Source organism: Dasypus novemcinctus, chromosome Y, assembly GCF_030445035.2.
Source record: "Dasypus novemcinctus isolate mDasNov1 chromosome Y, mDasNov1.1.hap2, whole genome shotgun sequence".
NCBI lineage: Eukaryota > Metazoa > Chordata > Mammalia > Cingulata > Dasypodidae > Dasypus > Dasypus novemcinctus.
This window is the reverse complement of record NC_092216.1, coordinates 10,904,950-10,926,830: the sequence shown is the minus strand read 5'-3', so window position 1 is coordinate 10,926,830 and position 21,881 is coordinate 10,904,950. Positions and strand designations below refer to the sequence as shown.

The window sequence follows — 21,881 nt, the reverse complement described above, 5'->3', positions numbered from 1 at the left end:
ACACTGATGTGCATAACATTCTCAATTGCCAAAAGATGGAAACAACCCAAGTTTCCATCAACTGACAAATTGATAATCTATGGTGTATACACACAATGGAATATTATTCAGCTGTAAGAAGAAATGAAGTCATGAAGCATATGACAGCATAGGTGAGCCTGGAGGACATTATGTTGAGTGAATGAAGTCAGGTACAAATATTGCATGATTTAGTTATTATGAACTAAATATGATGAGCAAACATATGGAGTTAATAGCTAGATTATAAGTCACCAGATAAAAGAGTTTGGTTAGAGAATGGAAAGATAAGGCTTAATCTGTGCAGAATAGGTAAAAAGTTGTCTGGAAATGAATAGAAATGGTGAAAACAAATCATAGGACAGGAATTTCAAACTTCCCTAAAATTCTTATTAGATGCTTATAAATAGATCTCCTTCCAAATTTCAGAGATTTGTGACAATTTATAGAATTGAAATCAACCTAGTATTTGGGGTAGTTGTTCAGTAAAGAGAGAACACTGATCCTAAGCAGACTTTTTTATGTAAGGCAGTAACATATCCCTTTTACTGCATTGCTTGGGGTGTTTTAAACTACAATAAAGACTGCTTTCTCTTCTATGGCAATGAGGTGTGTAGAGTAAACAACATAAAGAAGCTAGTTAGAGATCCTTACTGTAAGATCTTTCTTCTAATAGTTCAAGAACAAACATAAAGCTCTAAAATTTACACATTTGAACAGTCAGTATCATGATTACTTGGAGAAGATCCTTCTATTTGCTTTTCCTAAATTTTACAAATTTTTCTTTGAAGTTGAATGATGTGTAACCTTTCTTTTTTAGTCATCTATTTCAAGCATTCTTATGAAGACTGGCTGGAAAACAATGGATTGAGCATCTCCCCTTTTCACATAAGATGGCAAACTGCTGCCTTCAATCATGCCTTTTACAATTATAGACGGCAGAAAGCAAGGATGCTTTATCAGTGGTATTTTTCATTTTCTCTTTTTGGTTTAAGTTAGGCATGATCATATCTTAAATCTTTAACTAGTTAAAGCATTTTTCAATCTCCTAATTTTTAAAATGTTGACTATGAAACAAGATATTTTAATTCATGGGATTTTATCTTTTGCTTTGCATATATTAAAAATCAAGAAGTTTATGTTGTATATAGTTAGAGGTTTATAGTGATATTTGGAACACTCCAGAGACTTGATAAGCTCTGTAGTTAAGAGATTTTTCTATGAGTGAGTAGAGGACTTCTTAAAATTCCATTTTTAATAAATGTTAGCTTTAAATGGAATAAGCTATAAAGGTAAACATCAGATCATCAAAAAGTTAGCAGAAAATTCCACAGCAAGTCAAAGAACAGGAAGTAGAAATTAGAAAATATAAGATAAAAAATAAGTGAAAAAGAGGGAGCAGATATAGCTCAGTGGTTAAGCACTTGCATCCCATGTACAAGGTTCTGGGCTCAGTCCCTGGTACTTCCTAAAAAAAAAAAAAAGTAAAAAAGAAAGCAAAGTTCAGAAAATCAGCAAAGTCAAAAGTTTGTTCTGAGAAATGATGAACAAATTTCATAAGTAGTTAGGTAGCAAGGCTGATAAAAAGGAAAACAAAGTAACAAAAAATTATATTGAAAAAGTGACATCACTACAAATTCCATACACATAAAAAAAAGACTTACGAACAATTCATGCCTGTTAATATGAAAAGTTAGATGAATTTGACAAGTTCCTCAATAAATATAGCCTATGTATATGTGAACAGAAAATGTCACAGATTATTCCCAAATATAGAAAGATGATATTCTCATTTTAAAAATAATAGAAACTATGTTTTATTTTATCAAATTAATAAATGCATTTGTCACCAAACAAAGCTAAAATAAAAATGAAACAACAGTGAGTGAAAATGATGTCTGTAATATGGAAGACTTCATAAATATTTAACAAAGTCAATTTGCTACATAAATAAGCAAAGTACATGGGAGGAAGCTATTAATATATTTTTTTAATTGGGCACAGTATTCAGCCTTGTTAATTATTAATAATTTTTAACTCTTGGAACTGTTTAAATAGATTAGTGCTTCATGCCTCAGTCAAATACTTAAAGTACTTTCAGGTAGGTAAAAGGGGCAGAATTATCAAAATTTAGTCATTATTATGAGGCTGTGAAATGTGACTGATGAATTTGGTTAGAACATGGTTGTGGTGAGTGGTCCATTTATGTCATTTTTCTTATTACAGGTTCAAATTTGGAATGTTATTTGGAGTAATTGCCATGTTTAGTTCTTTTTTCCTCCTTGGGGAAACACTAATGCAGACTGGGACAAATAATGGCTGATTTTCCCATTTCTTCTTTCACTGCTGCTTCTTCCACTTCTACTTCATCTTCTTCCACTTCACTTCACAATAAGCAGGTGCTACAAATTGTGGTAAGTACTTTTAAAAAGAAAACTTTAAATTAATTATAAAATGTTACTTTCTGTAGTATAACTCTTATTCATAATATAAGTACAAACAAATATCTCACAAAGTTCATTTGTTGACTAATGGAAAGAGTAGCAATTAATTAAGAAGTAGTGGAAACAGACTTGGCCCAGTGGTTATTGCATCCATATACCACATGGGAGGTCCCGGGTTAAACTCAGGCCTCCTTGACGGCATGGCACTGGCCCACGTGTGTGCAAGGAGTGCCCTGCCATGTAGGGGTGTCCCCGCATAGGAGTGCCGTGTGCAGGGGTCTCCCCGCGTAGAGAAGCCCCACGTGCAAGGAGTGCGTCATGTAAGGAGAGCTGCCCAGCATGAAAGAAAATGTAGCCTGCCCAGGAATGGTGCTGCACACAAGGAGAGCTGACACCACAAGATGATGCTACAAAAAGAAACACAGATTCCCGTGCAGCTGACAACAGAAGCGGACAAAGAAAAATACACAGCAAATAGACACAGAGAACAGACAACTGGGGGAAGGGGGGAAGGGGAGAGAAATAAATCTTTTTTTAAAAAATTAAGAGGTAGTAACAAATATTGTCATATTTAATAGTATTAGAACAAATTAGCCATTACCAGACTGCCCACAGCTAATGGAAAAGCAATTTTAATTCATATTGCTTATTGAGATACTAAAAGATTGAAATTATAGAAGAATAAACCTATTACGTAGAATCTTTACACTATACAAATAAATTGCATTTTAAACCTGTGGAAAGTACTTGCTTCTTTTTCTCCATGGTGTTTGGAATCAAGATGTTGGCAAGGGATCTTTATTCATCTGAAGGTGAAGGGTCAGATCACCTTCTAAACTCATATAATGTTTACGAGCAGGATTCAGTTCCTCAATGGTTGTTGGACTGTGAAAGCCTTAGATCCTCACAGGCTACTGCCTATAAGTCTCTCTTAGTTTCATATTACATTGAAAGCTTGCTTCATCAGAATATGTGAACCAACAGAGCGGTAGAGAGAATATCAGCAAAACAGAAGTTAGAATATTTTTATAGCCTAATATATTTGATGGTTAAGTTCATGTTTTGTAATAACTTAGCTCAGTAATGGTATCCGTTCAGTTAACCACGCACTGGCCTAATTGTTGCTGTGAGGGATTTTATGGATTTAAACTGTTAGTCAATTGAAATGGCTGATTCATCTATAATGAACAAAAGAGATTGCCTTAAGGGGAATGGATGTGGCTCAAGTAGTTGACAGCCTGCTGCCCACATGAGAGCTCCTGGATTCAGTTCTAGGTTCCCAGTGATTCCAAAAAAACAAACAGAGAATGTCTTCAGCAATGAGAGAAGTTTCATCCAAGCAGTTGGGAACCTTATAAGGAGAACTGATCATTTCAGTAGTCAGAAGGAAGAATTTCTATATTTTCTTCAACTAGGCAGGTGATGGTGTACTATTAGATCAAGCTTAGTGATTTATTTCAAATAGATGTAAGCTAACTTAGTATATTTTGTGATATGGCAGAAATGCATGAAAATTAATCTTCAGGACATAAATTTAGAGTGGTAGAGAAAACGTAACTAATTAGCTGAATACACAGACCCCTGCCAACATTTGAATGTAGTGGTTATATAGGAAAAAAGCCTTTATGTTCTTGCAAAAAAGAGGATATAAAATAGTGAGCATCATAAAAAAGTTCATATCATTTGGCCCTGCACTTCAGTGTCTGGGACTCTAAAATATGGAACTACTTCCAAGAGTATTAGGCTCTTCAGCTTTAACATTATTTACTATTTTGAAAAGTTTGAAATAGCCAAACTCATAATTCAACCATAATCATTAAATTATGAGATTGTCTTTAATGGAATATTATACATATTATTCTTTTAAAAATTAGTTACATAAGTAGAGAAAGGACACTTAGAATTATTTAAATTTAGAAATTGACCCAAGCCGCATTGTTCAAATCTCCTTTTTAGTTACTAACAGAGAACATAAAGTGGGATTCTGTTATGTACAAGAACAAATCCAGTTAAATTGAAATTAAAACCTGAAATTATAGCTTAAGAAAAAGTTATGTATATTTATATAAATTTGGAGTAATGAAAGCATCATAAACAGAAAATAATGGCAGAAACATTGGCTACATAGGTTTTTTTGTGGATTTTTTTCCTTTGGTTGTTTGTTTTCTAAGGGGTACTAGGAATTGAACCCAGGACATCACGTATAGGAAGCAAACATTCAACCACTGAGGTACACCTGCTACCCAAAGTTTTTGGATGAAAAAATAAAGGTAATTTATGAACAGATTTTAAAAAAAGGAATTTCCTCAAAAGAATATCTCTGGGTTCCAAAACCTTGAGAAATAATTGCATGTGAATTATTCTAATGATGCCTGGTATGCCCTGTTTAGCCTGATTTATAGAATCTCTAGACCATTATAAATCTTTAGAGTGGTTATTTTATCTGATGGAATGTGTTTCGGTTATTTTTAAAGCATTTACTATGCAAGCCTTAAAACAGAAAACTTTCTTGTTGAACGCAGTGATATGTACATGTATACACAGTATTTTAGAAGGACATAATTGCAAGGCAACTTCGACTCATATGTCCTTAACGTGTCTGTTTCAGTGCTTTTTTTCCTTACATTTTAATATAACATTTATGTATCTCTTTGTTAATAGACAAACTGATGAAATGAAGAAATGGAAAGCAAGGTGCTCTCATACCAATGAGATGCTTTAGAATGCTAGTTTTAATTACCAGTTCTCACATAAGTTGCACATAGAAATGGGACTTATTTGGGAAAGGGAGGTTCATTTATTACTCAGTGCAAGTACTTGGAAACTCCCAATAACAATTCAGAGGAAAGACTGGGAATTTCAGTAAAAATTCCCAAATATGGTATCCATATCTTGATGGTAGATCAGCTGCAGACTGTCACTGTCATTCTACATTCTCTGGGACTCTATTGAGCCTCCTAATTCTTTCCATAATACATACTGGAGCTAAAGTTTTTACACTTTAACCAAATATTTCCTCTTATTACAGAAGTGTTTTGCTTGTCACAGAAAAACTACCTAGTTGAAATGCTGTAACTAACAGCATTATTCACGATCACCAAAACTGGATGCTACCCAAGTGTCTATCATAGATGGATAAACTAAATGTGTATATATGCAATGGAATATCATTGGGCTGAAAACAAGAAGAAAGTTCTGGTACACGGTAAACATGGATGAACTTTGAAGACATAATGTTGAGTGAAATAAGCCAAACAAAAAGTATAAATACTGCTTTAGTTCACTAATGTTAGCTACATAGAAAGAACAAATACATAGAGATAGAGAGTAAATTATAGGTTGCTAGAAACTTGGGTGGGAGAACATGGAAAGTTACTGCTTCATGGGTACAGAATTTCTCTTAGGTGTAATGAATATATTGTGAGAATGGATGGTGTTGGGGGCACAACATTGTGGGTGTAATTATTATCACTGAATTGTATACAGAGTGGTTAAAATGGGAAATGTGTTATATACATATTGCTTCAAAAAATTTTTAAAGGACTGCATGATAAAGGAGAGTGCCTAATAAACTACTGTTTTGAGATAGAAGACAATTTTGTCTCCTAATGGTCTTTATCCGAGTTGTGGAGAAAACTCTTTATTTTTTATTCTGTACTATTATGAAGATAACGTAAAAAGCAAATATAATAGTAAATATAATGAGCAGCCATTATAAAATCATATTGTTAAATATTACCTTAGCTCACAATTCTTCTTATATATTGTGTAAGTTACAACAATTATTTAATATACCAGTACATTCCAAAATTTTATTTGCACCAATAGTCATAGCAAGAATCTAGGCAGCACCAAAGATTAATTCTTTGCTCTGGTCATTAGTACCAGCTGGAGTTTTTTTAAAGTATTTGAATACTCCAGTCTTGAGCCCTCTCTCACAAAACTTCCAGGAAAAAAGTGGCCTTAGGTCAAAGAGTTGAAGACTGGAAGGCTTGTAGCAGGTCTTAAGGAAATAGGAATGCAATCAGAATTATTCAATATTTATTAGAAATGAAGAGTCATTAAATCTCCTCTTTTGGAAAAATATACTTAAAACATTTTCAAATGTCTCAAAATAAAATTAATAATTGTGAGAATAAACCACTCTCAAGTAAAAAAGGGTTTTGGTTTTCATTATGGTAGAAATGGAAAACTAAGCCATTTACATTTATATTATTTTCAATTTACAGAACACTAAATTTGGGAGTTTTATGCTTTAATATAGGTGAACATCTTGATCACCTGATGTCCCAATGTGTATTTATTATTGTGTTTATAAGCAGATTCTTGGTATCAATATACCTGTCAACCAACTGACATATTTCTTCTGCAGTCATTAGTGGTGTTGTACGTGAAACTGGACATGGAATAGCACCTATTTGGTAATGATATTTACCTTTTTCTTTCTATTATATGCAACAAAGCTTCGAGTTTAGAAGACTTTATTGTTGAATCTGCTGTTTGAATTATATTTGATACTTTGGTATTTTTCTGTCTTTGACTATTGTCCAGTTTGTATATACCATTAATATTTTGAAGTATCTTGTCTTTTACAGAAAATATTAATATATATTGATAAATATATTCCATTCAAAGCAATGTGTGTATTTGTAATCTAGGAATTTCCTCTTTTTGACCTTTTACCATGTTAAATTCTCATGGTGTGAACAAAATGTTCATCCAATCCCAAACCTAATCTTTCTATTCATCACTGAGTCAGAATATAACCACTACACACAAAGCCCACCCAGTACTTCCTTGGAATTATTTTGCTTTTGTTTATTTCTTCTGCTAACAAGGACAAGAAGACTTTAAGGACTGGGTTTGTAACACATTTATATCCTATCTAGAAATCCATGTGGAAGAGAGAAGGAAGATGAGACCTGGGACTTTTTTCAAGTATCCTGCCCTGTTTTTGGTTTTGACTACCCCATAAATAGCATTGTAATTATACCTGACCATTTTAAAATAGTGATGAGGAAAGCGTGAGTCACAACTGCCATATGCCTCTCCTGAAAAATCACTACTATAAGAAACAGTCTTTTGTGTATTAGCCTTTGGGTGTCTGAACAAGATGTAGGTTGAGAGCCACTGTTCAGAGCAGATTATTCAGTCACTTTTCATTACTTTCTAGTGGTTTATGAACAAGAATCTACTGACTGGCAATAAACCTCATCTTGAGAGAGCATATACTGTTACATAGGTGCTCAGTAGTAATTAAAGTAGGCATCCTTTTTTCTACTTTTTCCCCTTTGCTTCAGTATTTCAGCTTAGTAGCTTATAGTTTTTTCTATATATAGATGATGTACTGTTATTAACTGTTAATCATTAACAGTCTTTCTGCAATAATTCGTGTAATTTCTGTTAAAATCTACCTGTCAAATAAAGTTAATTTTACAAATGTCTCCATTTTAGCATTTAGAATTAAATGACTAGATAGTATTTTAAAGTGCTCTGATGAGAATATTGGATGCAACAGCCTTTAAATAGAATAAGTTGATAGAAAAATTAATGAGTAAAAATATGTTTAATAGTTCTTTTAAAATTATATTTACTTTATATTTAAATTATATTTACTTTAACATTAAACTGAAATACATTTAGATAAATTTTCACCATTATTTATAATTTCCTAGCAAAATGTAAGTATGTTTTGATAATTTACTTGGATTTTATTTTCTGCTGTGCTCTTTTCTGAAAATAATTGACTAATAATTCTTGATTAATAATAAATATTTTTCATTTAGTTCTTCAAAGAAATACTTACTATCCCTTTATATTTGTGATAAATGTTTTTCATATATTTCATTAATTCACATTGTAGATTTTTTAAAATTCTTTTTTTAAATTAGATTTCACAAATGTCTAAATCTGTAATGAAACATTGTTATAAAATTATGTATATGTATAGCTACTGGCTAGGTTTGTCTAGGTAAGTTTTTTATTTGACTAATACAGGAGCATTAGTAAATTATCTTTTCTTGTTTGATTTATTAGGGAACAAGTTCGATTTAATGGCTTTGGGATTTTTCTCTTCATAATATATCCTGGTGCTTTTGTTCGTCTGTTTACTACTCATTTGCAATTTATATCATCAGTCCAGGGATATTCTGTGCAGGTGAAAGACTTTAAAATGATTTGTGTTTCTCTATATGTTGATAGTTTTAGGAAGGTGTGCACACTATAAGTGAAAACCCTTCTTGCCTTCTGGTTGGTAAATTCAGTTTATAAGTTTTCAATTAAAAGTGGGAGAATGAAAATATTTATTTAGTACAAAGTATGTGAACATAGTAAATTTCAAATCCTCTAAAATATGTTTAAATTTATATCAAATCAAGGAAAACCATCAAGAACTTACAAAGTTATGAATCAAACTAATCCAAAATGTGCTGATATGCAAAATAAGTGGTGAGTACTTCTCTAATGATGGTTTGGTCAGAGAAGCACATACAAGTTTTTTGGCCATTTGTGTATCTTCTTTGGAGAAATATGTGTTCAAACCTTTCCTCAAATTTTTTCATCAATTTTTAATTGACCTACTTGGTTTCTTGTTGAGTTTTATATGCATTCTTTATATATTCTAGATATTAAACTTTACCAAATATTTAATTTGCAAATATTTTCTTCCATTCTATAGACTGCCTTTTCTTTTTTTTTTTTATTTTTTTATTGATTTTGTAAAAATATTACATTAAAAAAATATGAGGTCCCATTGAACCCCACCACCCCCACTGCACCCCTCCTCCACCCCCCCCAGCAACACTCACTCCCATCATCGTGACACATCCATTGCATTTGGTAAGTACATCTCTGGGTATCTCTGCACCTCATGGTCATTGGTCCACATCATGGCCCACACTCTCTCCCATTCAATCCAGTGAGCCCTGGGAGGATTTACAATGTCCGGTGATTGCCCCTGAAGCACCATCCAGGGCAACTCCAAGTCCCAAAGGCACCTCCACATCTCATCTCTTCCTGCCATTCCCCATACCAATCAGCCACCATGTCCACTTTTCCCACTCCAATGCCACCTTTTCTCTGTGGTCCTTGGATTGGTTGTGTCCATTGCACCTCTATGTCAACAGGAGGCTCAGATTCCACATGGATACTGGATGCAATCCTCCTGCTTTCAGCTGTAGGCACTCCAGGCTCCATGGTGTGGTGGTTGTCCTTCTCCAACTCCATCTTAGCTGAGTGAGTTGAGTCCAATAAATCAGATTGTAGGAGCTGAAGTCTGTTGAGGCTCAGGGCCTGGCTATCATATTGTCAGAAAAAAAGATTCAATCCCCTAAATATATCTTAAACCCCAATACCAACTACAATTCCAGTAAAGTAGCATGATAGTCTTATGAAAAGAGATCCTCTCTGGGTCCAGTTTCATCACGCAGAAACACCAGCTCCAAAGAAGGGCCATCTGACATGGCAGTGAACCCTATCTGCCATGACCATAGAACCCGTGGGTCCCTTTAGCCCTCAAAGGAACCAATACCTGGGAATTGTATCTACTTTATCTGTCTCTTAGACTCTGCTCAGTTGTGCATAAGGGCAATCCTTCTGACAGCCTCCAGACTTTTTTTTTTTAGAGACTCATAGCCATATAAACTCATTTCTCCTTTCTATTTCCCCCTTACATTAGATCAAACAGCATTTTAAAGTCATATTATTCTATGTAGACAGGGATATTCTACTGATCCGCATCGAACCTTCAATTCAAGGTCATTTTCCAGTTGCATTATCAGTTGTTAGTTGATAGTGATCCCTCGGTGCCAGGGAGGCTCATCCCCAGGTGTCATGTCCCATGCTGGGGGGAAGGCATTGCATTTAGATGCTGAGTTAGGCTTCGAGACTGGCCACATTTGAGTAACATGAAGGCTGTCAGGAGGAAATTCCCAGGCACAGTGCTGCTCTAGGCCTTGTTCTTATTTCAGGCATATAGGCTCACAAGCATAGTCATTAGTATCAGGGGCTCACTGTTGGACCCTCATTCCTTCACGGTCCTTGCCGATGCACTTGGGGGACTGCCGCTGCTCCCCTAGGGACCACGGCACAGCACCTCCAGCCAGGGACCCAGTACCCCCCCAGGTTTAGTTTTTAATTGTTGCCACTATGAGTATATCCAAACATTACCATGCACCCTGGACATATGCCCTGTATAGCTCCCTGTCAGCCATATATCTCCTGTCAATAGTATCCTATACCAGTATTCCTCCGCTGCCATTGTTGGACCACTCTGGGATCCAGAACTTCCTGAATATTGAAGCCCCAATATCATGTCAGGATCTCTTACTAGCAAAATGGGATATAGCGATGGGTTGAAAGGTTAGATATAGAATACGTGTTGACTTGGAAAAATTCTACATCCTATCTTTTTCTTTTCCTTTTTTTTCCCCCTGATTATTGAACTTCTCTTCACAAGAGCCCTAGACCACAGCAATTCATGTATGCAATATACAGCACTCCCACACATCCACCACAAAACCTTTTCCCTTCCACAGCGATACTCTTACAACCTATTCACAACATATTTACTTAAAGTGATGTACAGAGTCTGAGACAATAGCTTTCAAACCAGGTAACATCTGTGCTTACATTGTGGTGCATACTTTAGGACACGCAGTTTTCTAACATTTTTAGTTATCCTATGTTTTACATTATGGTTTACATTATCATTCTGTCGTCCCCTATATGTTTATGATGTAATATTACATATTTTATATCCATCCTTGTGTAATCTCACGAAACTCCTCTCATACCCCACATTTACCTTGGTTTCACACATTTAACATCCATTTTCCCATCCCCTTGGTGCCCACAGTGACAGCCAACCTCCGTTTCCTGAGGAGCCACGTCCAGAGATACTTGCAACAGTGTTCAGGTCCTAACTTGCTCAGCTGCCCTAATGCCCGGGGAGCCACCCTTTCTCTCGAGAGATACAGTTCCCTCTATTTGATGGCATTAGTCCTCCCCAGGATGTGGGTCCACCCCCACTCTCACTACTTGGGTCTCTAGCCAATGGTGCCACCCACTCTGGCAAAATGAGCATTCAGACATTCCCCAGGAGCCCGTCCCGCATCGGACCATCCCTTCCAAGAATCCTAAACAGGTAACCCTCTTAATTATATTTTGATACGATTTTCTCAGCATTTTACTCTCAACCAACACCTGACACTCTCCTGTGTTCGTATGCTACCCCTCCCTCCCCCCACTTTTTGGGCAATATTACCCATCCGCCCATCACCAGACCCCCAAACCCGCAAAACCCACCCAAAGGCAACACTTTGCCCCCATTTTATCTCTTCTTTGTGTTCATCCTTACCGCCAGACGTCGGCTCACATCCTTCCTCCACCCCCCGATTTCCTGTAAGCCTATCGTTCAGTTTCTTGCTCTCTGAGGCAGCTTGTTTATTTCATATCATTGAGGTCATGTAGTATTTGTCCTTCAATGCCTGGGTTGCTTCACTCAACAAAAGGTTCTCAAGATTCATCCATGTTATCACATGTGTTTGTAGTGTATTTGTTCTTACAGCTGAGTAGTATTCCATTGTGTGTATATACCACATTTTATTGATCCACTCATCTGTTGATGGACATTTGGGTTGATTCCAACTTTTGGTGATAGTGAACAATGCTGCTTTGAACATTGGTGTACATATATCGGTTTGTGTCCTTGTTTTCAGTTCTGATGGGTATATACCCAGCAGTGGTATTGCTGGATCATATGGCAAATCTATGGTTAGTTTTTGAGAAACCGCCAAACTGTCCTCCAGAATGGTTGGATCATTCTGCATTCCCACCAGCAGTGGATAAGTGTTCCCCTTTCTTCACATCCGCTCCAGCATTTATATTCTTCTGTTTTTTTTTTTTTATAGCTGCCAATCTTATGGGAGTAAGATGGTATCTCATTGTAGTTTTGATTTGCATTTCCCTGATAGCTAGAGATTTGGAGCATTTTTTCATGTGCTTTTTAGCCATTTGTATTTATTCTTTGGAGAAGTGTCTGTTTAAATCTTTTTCCCATTTTTTAAATGGGTTGTTTATCTTTATATTTTCAAGATATAGGAGTTCTTTATATATGCAAGTTATAAGTTTCTTATCAGATATATGGTTGCCAAATATTTTCTCCCACTTTGTGGGCTCCCTTTTTACTTTCTTAACAAACTTCTTTGAGGTGCAGGAGGCTTTAATTTTGAGGAAGTCCCATTTATATTAGTTCTTTTGCTGCTCGTGCTTTTGGTGTGATATTCATGAATCCATTTCCTATTACAAGATCCTGTAGATGTTTCCCTACACTGCTTTCTAAGGTTTTTATGGTCTTGGCTCTTATATTTAGGTCTTTGATCCATCTTGAGTTGATCTTTGTATAAGGTGTGAGATGGTAATCCTCTTTCATTCTTCTACATATGGCTATCCAGTTCTCCAGGCACCATTTGTTGAATAGGCCACTCTCTCCCAGTTGAGAGGGTTTGGTGGCTTTATTGAATATTATATGGCTATATATGTGAGGTTCTATATCAGAGCTTTCAATTCAGTTCCATTGGTCTGTGTGTCTCTCCTTATGCCAATACCATGCTGTTTTCACTACTGTAGTTTTGTAGTATGTTTTGAAGTCAGGTAGTGTGATTCCTCCAATTTCGTTTTTCATTTTCAGTATGTCTTTGGCTATTCGGGGTCTCTTTCCTTTCCAAATAAATTTCATAGTTGGTTTTTCTACTTCCTTAAAGAAGGCTGTGTTGATTTTTATTGGGATTGCATTGCATGTGTAGATCAGTTTTGGTAGGATAGGCATCTTGATAAATTTCAGTCTTCCTATCCATGAACAAGGAATATTCTTCCCTTTATTTAGGTCTTCTTTGATTTCCTTGAACAGTCTTGTATAGTTCTCGGTGTGTAAGTTTTTTACCTCTTTAGTTAAATTTATTCCTAGGTATTTGATTTTTTTATTTTCTATTGTGAATGGTATTTGTTTCTTGATTTCCTCCTGATCTTGCTCATTATTGGTGTACAGAAATGCTACTGATTTTTGCGCATTGATCTTATAACCTGCGACTTCACTAAACTCATTTATGAGTTCTAGAAGCTTTGTTGTAGATCTCTCAGGGTTTTCTATGTATAGGATCATGTCATCTGCAAATAATGAAATTTTGACTTCTTCCTTTCCAATTTGAATGCCTTTTATATCTGGTTCTTGCCTCAATGCTCGAGCAAGTACTTCTGGACAATGTTAAATAGAAAGGGAGACAATGGGCATCCTTGTCTTGTTCCTGAGTTTAGAGGGAAGGATTTTAGGATTTCTCCATTGTAAACAATGTTGGCTGTAGGTTTTCGTATATACTCTTTATCATGTTCAAAAAATTTCCTTGTATTCCAATCTTTTGGGGTGTTTTTATCAAGAAAGGGTGCTGTATTTTGTCAAATGCTTTTTCTGCATCTATAGATATAATCATGTGATTTTTTTCCTTCAATCTGTTTATATGGTGTATTACGTTGATTGATTTTCTTATGTTGAACCATCCTTGCATACCTGGAATAAATCCCACTTGGTCGTGGTGTATAATTCGTTTAATGTGTTGTTGAATACGGTTAGCAAATATTTTGTTAAGTATTTTTGCATATAGGTTCATTAGAGAAATTGGTCTGTAATTTTCTTTTTTGTGGTGTCTTTGTTTGGCTTGGTACTAGGGTAATGTTGGCATCATAGAAGGAGTTCGGCAATGTTCCATCTGTTTTGATTTTTTGGAATAGTTTCAGCAGGATTGGTGTTAGTTCTTTCCGGAATGTTTTGTAGAATTCACCTGTGAAGCTGTCTGGCCCTGGGCTCTTCTTAGTTGGGAGATTTTAATGATTGATTCTATCTCTCTGCTTGTGATTGGTTTGTTAAGATCATCAATTTCTTCTTTCGTCAATATGGGTTGCTTATGTGTTTCTAGGAATTTGTCCATTTCCTCTAAATTGTCATTTTTGTTGGAATATAGTTTTTCAATGTATCCTCTTATGGTAGTCTTTATTTCTGTGGGGTCAGTGGTGATATCGCCTTTCTCATTTCTTATTTTGTGTATTTGCATCTTCTCTCTTTTTTTCTTTGTTAGTCTCGCTAAAGGTTTGTCAATTTTGTTGATCTTCTCAAAAAAACAGCTCTTGGTCTTGTTTATCTTTTCAAGTGCTTTCTTATTTTCTATATCATTTAGTTCTGCTCTTATCTTTGTTATTTCCTTCCTTTTTCTTCCTGTTGGGTCTCTTTGTTGTTGTTTTTCTAATTCCTTCAAATGTGCAGTTAATTCTTCAATTTTTGCTCTTTCTTCTTTTTTGATATATGAATTTATGGCTATAAATTTCCCTCTCAGTACTGCTTTTGCTGTATCCCATAAATTTTGGTATGTTGTGTTATCATTATCATTTATTTCAAGGTAGTCATTGATTTCTTTTGAGATTTCCTCTTTGACCCACTGTTTTTCTAAGAGTGTGCTGTTTAATTTCCAAATCTTGGTGTGAAACCTGGGCCTCTGTCCCTTGCAAATTTCCAGCTTGACTCCACTGTGGTCGGAGATATTGTTTTGTATGATTTCAATCTTTCTGAATTCATTCAGCCTTTCTTTGTGGCCTAGCATATGGTCTATCTTGGAGAATGATCCATGTGCGCTTGAGAAGAATGTATATCCTGCTGTGTTTGGGTGTAATGATCTATATATGTCTATTAGTTCCAGCTCCTCTAATATACTGTTCAAATGTTTTGTTTCTTTAGTGATTCTCTTTTGAGATGTTCTGTCCAAGGTAGATAGTGCTGTATTAAAATCCCCCACTATGATTGTAGATGCATCTATTGTTTCACTTAGTTTTTCCAGCGTTTGTCTCATGTACTTAGAGGCACCCTTGTTAGGAGCATAAATATTTAGGATTGTTCGATCTTCTTGACAGATTGTCCCTTTCACTAAAATGTAGTATCCTTCTTTGTCTCTCACAATTGTTTCACATTTAAAGTCTATTTTGTCTGATATTAATATAGCTACTCCTGCCTTTTTTTGGTTATTGTTTGCTTGCATGATTGTTTTCCAGTCATTCACTTTCAATTTCCATCATCTCTGGGTCTAAGATGTGTCTCTTGTAGACAGCATATGGATGGGTCATATTTCCTTATCCAATGTCCCAGTCTGAATCTTTTGATAGGTGAGTTTAATCCGTTGACATTCAGTGTTATTACTTTCAAGGAATTATTTGTGTTAGCCATATTTTTATTGGATTTGTGTTTGTTATATTTTGTTTGTATTTTTCCCTTTCTAGTTTGTTTTTTTTTGTTGTTGTTGTTGCTCTTATACTCTCCTCCAACTTTGCCTGTCCTGTTTTTTCCTTTCTTCCTGCAGAACTCCCTTTAGAACTTTTTGAAGGGGAGGTTTCTTGTTGGTATACTCTTTCAGTGTCTGTTTATCTACGAATATTTTGAACTCTCCATCATGTTTGAATGTTAGTTTAGCTGGATAGAGTATTCTTGGTTGGAAATTTTTTTCCTTTAGTATCTTGACTATATCATACCACTGCTCCTTGCCTCCATGATTTCAGATGAGAAATCAGCACTTAATCTTATGGAGCTTCCCTTGTATGTGATGGTTTTCTTTTCTCTTGCTGCTTTTAGGATTTTCTCTTTGTGTTGAGCATTGGATAATTTGACGATTATATGTCTTGGGGTGGGCCTGTTGGGGTTTATGACCAGTGGAGTGCGCTGTGCTTCTTGGATATGTACGTCTGTCTCTTTCAGTAGATTTGGGAAGTTTTCAGCCATTATTTCCTGCAACACTCCTTCTGACCCCTTTCCCTTCTCTTCTCCTTCTGGAATACGCATAATACATATATTTGAGCGTTTTGCATTGTCATTCAGGTCCCTAAATCCTAGCTGGATTTTTTCTATCTTTTTATTGACCCCTTCTACTATCTGTTTGATTTCTGATGTACTGTCTTCCACATCACTAATTCTCTGCTCTGCCTCTTCTAGTCTGTTGATATTTGCTGCAAGTGTATTTTTGATTTCTTGAACTGTGGTGTTCATTCCCATCATGTCTGTTATATTTTTGCGTATATCTGCAATTTCCCCTCCCAGTGTTGTTGTCATGTTGTTAACCTCTTTCATTACTTCATCAAATTTGTTGGTGATAAATGTTGTGAGATCTTTCATTGCTTGTGCGAGGTTCTGCTCCCCTTCCTGATTTTTAGTTTGTTGATTGGATTCAGCCATGTTTTCCTGATTACTGATTTGGTTTGTCAATTTTTGTTGCTTTCTGGTCATCCTTTTATCTTGGCAGGTTTAATCAATTCCTTAGCTTCTTTGTCTAGTCTTGGAGATTAATTAGCTGTTATTTTTGTGTAAGTGTTATATCTTCTTTTGTCACTTTGTTCTTCTTATTCTAATTTCTTGTTGCTGGTTAAGTTCACTTTAAAGGAAAGTATTACTGCCAGGGAAAGGCAATTGTGTAAGCAAGGAAAAAGTGTAGAGTAGTATTGGTGATATATGTTAACAAAGCAAGAATATGAGATCTGGGAGGATGGAGGTTAGATTCATGTAGATTGTGTAGAGTTATAGCTGTAGGTAGAGTACCTATTATGAGGTAGATGACTGAATATGGGAGGAATATGTTATGAGCTACAAAGCTATTGTTTTCATGAGAGAGGGAAAAAGAAAAGAAAGGTAATAGTTTCAAGAGTGGATACCAGACAGAAAACAAAACAAAGTATTAGAAATTAAGAGTTAGACACTTCGTGGATCAAAGAATGGGAGGTGGGGAATGGAATATGGAGAGACAGTAGATGATAGTGGATATCAAGATGCAGGGGAAGGGGGATAGTGTAGGTAGCCTAAATCAGCTCACACAGAAATGAGACAGTGGAGGATGGGAATACCCAGCAAATGTGAGGTGTTCCCTGTAGCAGCTATTGTATACTTGAATTAAAATAAAATAAGTGGAAAATGAGGGGCAAGAGGGAGAGAGAAAACTGAAAAAGAAAAACTAATAATAATAAAGAAAAAAAGAAAGACAAGAAGAAAGGAAGAAAGAAATAGAGGGTGGGCAAATGGTGGGGAACAGGTAGGGGGAAGAGAGATACAGGTATACACGAGCCACAATTGCAACACTATCTAAAACAACAATGAGAAAACCTCTAAATAACTGTATAAAAAAAGGACTTTGGGGGACACGCTGGGAGAAAAGACTAGGGGGTAATGCAATATTAGCAATCAGGGCATCAAAAAGTAAAAAATAAGATAAAATGAAAATAAAAACAAAACAATATGAATAATAAAGATAAAACACAAACGTTAAGGTCCAGGGCACTCAAGGACCCCAGGTAGACCCCAGCGCGTGATGGATTCAGGGGTGGAAAGTCTGAGACACTGAAGACTCAAGAGGTGTGAGTCTGGGGTGTGGACCACCAGAGTCCAGGGGACCCAGACCTGGCAACCTCAAATCTGGTCAACAGGAAGCTTAGGAGCCCTCCAGTGCAACACAGCCCTCAGGGATCCCCGTAGCTGGGTGCCAGCCCCATGGGGGAAGCCAGATCCGCAAACTCTATATTTAATGTCTGAACCCTGCAATTCACCTACTCCTCAGGGTTTCAGCCTTTGGACAGCTCCCACCCTGTGCTCCCACGCAGTGGCGGCTTGAGGGCACCTCTACACTGCAGCCAATTCAATGACCCAGATCCCAAGCCCTGCCGGGTGGGCTAGGCTTCAGCTGGAAACCCCAAAAACAGACTCCAAAACCGGAAGTCCCAAACTTCACAAAATATTCCCCAATCAGCTTCCAGACATGTCCCCCTCCCTCACTGCACTCTGCAACAATCTCCCAATTGTGTCCCCTTATTGCCAAAAATCCAATTCCGTTGCAGATCGGCAGCCGGACCTGTGGGGATGGGGCTCCAGGTGGAAGCGCTACCACCCCTGTCCGCAACCAAAACATCCCCCGCTTCACAACAAAACACTGTCTGTCTCCCCAAATCGATCTGCAAAGGAGTCCTGTCCCATCAACCCCTCACCAGCCCACCCAGGACCCGTGAATTCCTCAGCACCGCAGAGCCTCCAGAAAAAGGAAAAAAAAAAACAACCCTGGCTGCGGGGGCTCCCCAAGCTGCAGCAGCGCCGGTACCGCAGCTCCGCCCACCCAAGGAGGGAACTTTCCATGCCCAGCTGGGACCTCCGTTTATATATTATAGACGTATCCTCTCTGTTACCTTCCCACCAAATCGCCGTCCAGACACCTTCCAACCAGCAAAAATCCCCGAAACAGCGCTGTCCCAAAGAGCCTTCAACGCTGCCCAGCTGCCCCCTGCAGAGACATTACCAGGCAAGTTCACTCAGCCACCATCTTGCCCCAACCCTAATACTCTAGATTGCCTTTTCACTTTCTTCATAGCTTCTTTCATTGCACAAAAATTTTGAATTTTGTTAAATTCCAATTTAAATATTTTGTTTTCTGTTGTTTGTGGTTTAGACTTAAAAGAATCTGTCATGTAATACAAGATACTGAATATATTCCCAAGAATTTTATAGTATTTACTCTTACATTTAGGTCGATGATCTATTTTGACTTAATTTTTATGTATGGTGAGAGGTAGGGATCCAAACGCATTTTTTTAAATATGAATTTCCACATTTATCAGCACTGTTTATTGAAGAGCCTATCTTTTCTCCACTGAATGGACTTTGACCCTTGCTGAAATCAACTGGCTTTAGAAGACTACATGTATTTCTGGACTCTCAATTCTATTCCATAAATCTAATGTCTGTCCTTATATCAGTACTACACTGGTCTAATTATTGTGGCTTTTTAATATATTTTGAAATCAAGAAATTGAGTCCTCCACCATTGTTGTTTTTTTCAAAGTTGTTTTTGACCATTCAGAATCGCTTATATTTCCATATGAATTTGAGGATCAGCTTTTCCATGTCTGCACACACACACAAAAAAAAGACAACTGGAATTTTGAAAGGGATGGAATTAATCTCTAGGTCACTATAGAGGTAGAATTGGCATTTTTACAGTATTGTCCTCTGATCCATGAACACAGTCTTTCCATTTATTTAGTGCTGTGCAAATTCTTCCAGCCATATTTTGTAGTTTTCAGTGTACAAGTCCATCTCCTAAATTTGTTCCTAGGTATTTTATTCTTTTAGATGTGGCTAAATAGAATTGTTTTCTTAATTTTTTTTGTCAGCTTGTTCATTATTGGTAGGCAAAAACACAACTGATTTTGGTACAACAGTCTTCTTCCCTGCAACACTGATGAATTAATTTAGTACAATATCTTTATTGTAGATTTTTTGGCATTTTCTATAGGGGAGTATGCTGTTTGAGAGTGATTTTCAGTGTTACCTCTTCCTTCCCTGTTTGAATGTCTTTTATTTCTTTTTCTTGCCTAATTCCTGTTGACCAGAACTTTTAGTACAATTTTGAAGTGAAGTGGTAAGAACAGACATCCTTCTTTTGATTTCTGATTTTTTTTTGTGTCTTTTTTTTTTCTTGGTCAGTCTAGCTAAAGGTTTGGCAGTTTTATTGATTTTTCTGAAGAATCAAAAAGAACAGTCTTTTCTCTTTTTGTTAGTATTACATGGTTATCTTTTACATTCAGTTACTTTCACACTTTCTGTGTCTCTGTATCTAAAGAGAGTCTCTCATGACAGCATATAAGTGGATCATTTTTTTATCCTTTCTCTCAGTCTCAGTCTTTTTATAGGAGCATGTAATCAATTTATTTTTAAGGTAATTACTCTTAAGGAAGCATTTACTTTTACCATTTAGCTGTCTGTTTCCTATGTTCCATGGACTTTTTTTTCCCCGTTTGTTCCTCCAATACTGTCTTTTTTGTATTTAATTGACATTTTGTATTGAACCATTTTGATTCCCTTATTCTTCCATCTTTTGTATTTTTAACTGTCTTATTAGTGGCCTACCTCTGTAATATCAATTCATATTTTAAACTAATAACAACCTAGATTTAATAATGCCAAATTTAGTTTCAGTAGTATCAAAATACTGTTACTGTACATCTCTGTCCCTCTTCCTTTTAAGTGTTATTGTTTCAGATTACAGTTGCATGTTTTTTATATTGTATGGACATTAACATTTATTTTAAATATTTTATGTATTTGCTTTTTAATTATATATGGGGAACAGTAATAAACCAAAAGTATAGCAACATAGGATTTTATATTTACCTATATAGTTACCTATGCCATTGTTCTTTATATATTCTTACGACATTTAGTAACTGTCTTATTTTTTGTTTTGTTTCTATTTTAGTCTGAAAGATTACTTTTAGCATTTCTTGTAAAGCATGTCTTCTGGTAATTAACTCCTTTAGGTTTTATCTATAAGTCTCTTTATCTGTAAATCTCTTAATTTCTCCTTTATTCTTGGAGGATAATTTTGAAAGACAGAATTCTTGGCTGATAGGTTTATTTTTAATTTTTTTATGGATTATGTGTCATCCCATTGTGTTTTTTACCTAGTTGTTTCCATGAGAAATCATCTGTTAATCTTATTGAGGATCCCTTCTACATTACTAGTTGCTTCTTTCTTGCTTGTTTCAAAATTCTCTTTGGTTTGACAATTTCACAATGAGTCTCAGTGAATTAAACCTTTTGAATTAATTTTGCTTAGAGTTCAGTGAGTTTCTTGAATGTGTAAATTCATGTTTATCAGATTTGTGAAGTTCTCAGCCATTATTTCTTCAAATACTTTTTTGCAACTTGCTCTTTTCTGCGTGGATTGCCTAATTTCAATTGTCTAGTTTCAGATTCTCTGATTTTTTTTCACCTGTTCACATTTCCTTTTTAAAACCCTATGGTGAATTTTTCATTTCATTTACATTTTTCAGCTTCAGTTTCTTTCTGCTTTCTTTATATAATTCTATTTTGTTCAGACTCCATTTGCCCAATTTCCTTTAGTACCTTTTCTATGATCATTAAATATATTTAAGATAGTTAATTCAATGGCATCAATTCAATGTTCCAATATTTGAGGTTGTTCAGATATAATTTCCATCAAATTCTTTTGTTTCCAGAAAATGAACCATACTTTTCTGCTTCTTTTTGTGTTTTGTAATTTTTGGTTGAGTACTGGTAATAGAGTATTTTGTTTTTGTATTTGGAAATCTAATTCTCCCACTCTACTGAGATTGCTTATTGAGGGTTGGATACCTTCCATATGTAACTTTTCCAAACTGTTTTTGCCCCCTAACAGAGAAAGGAATGAAAATAAAAAGGATGTGCTCTGTATATCTCAGAGTCATCTGCCACTTCTGACTTTGAAGGTTGAAATAATGACTGCCCATCCTTGCTGTCCCCAAGCAATCTAAGTCCCCTCTTGATTTAGAGGTGGAGTGGACATCACCATTCTAGGG

The 21,881-nt window shown here is 35.9% G+C and overlaps 1 pseudogene; it reads left to right on the top strand.

Annotated features, from left to right (window-relative positions):
* LOC139438242 (membrane-bound transcription factor site-2 protease-like) overlaps positions 1-21,881 on the top strand; it is a 46,041-nt pseudogene that overhangs the window by 2,587 nt on the left and 21,573 nt on the right.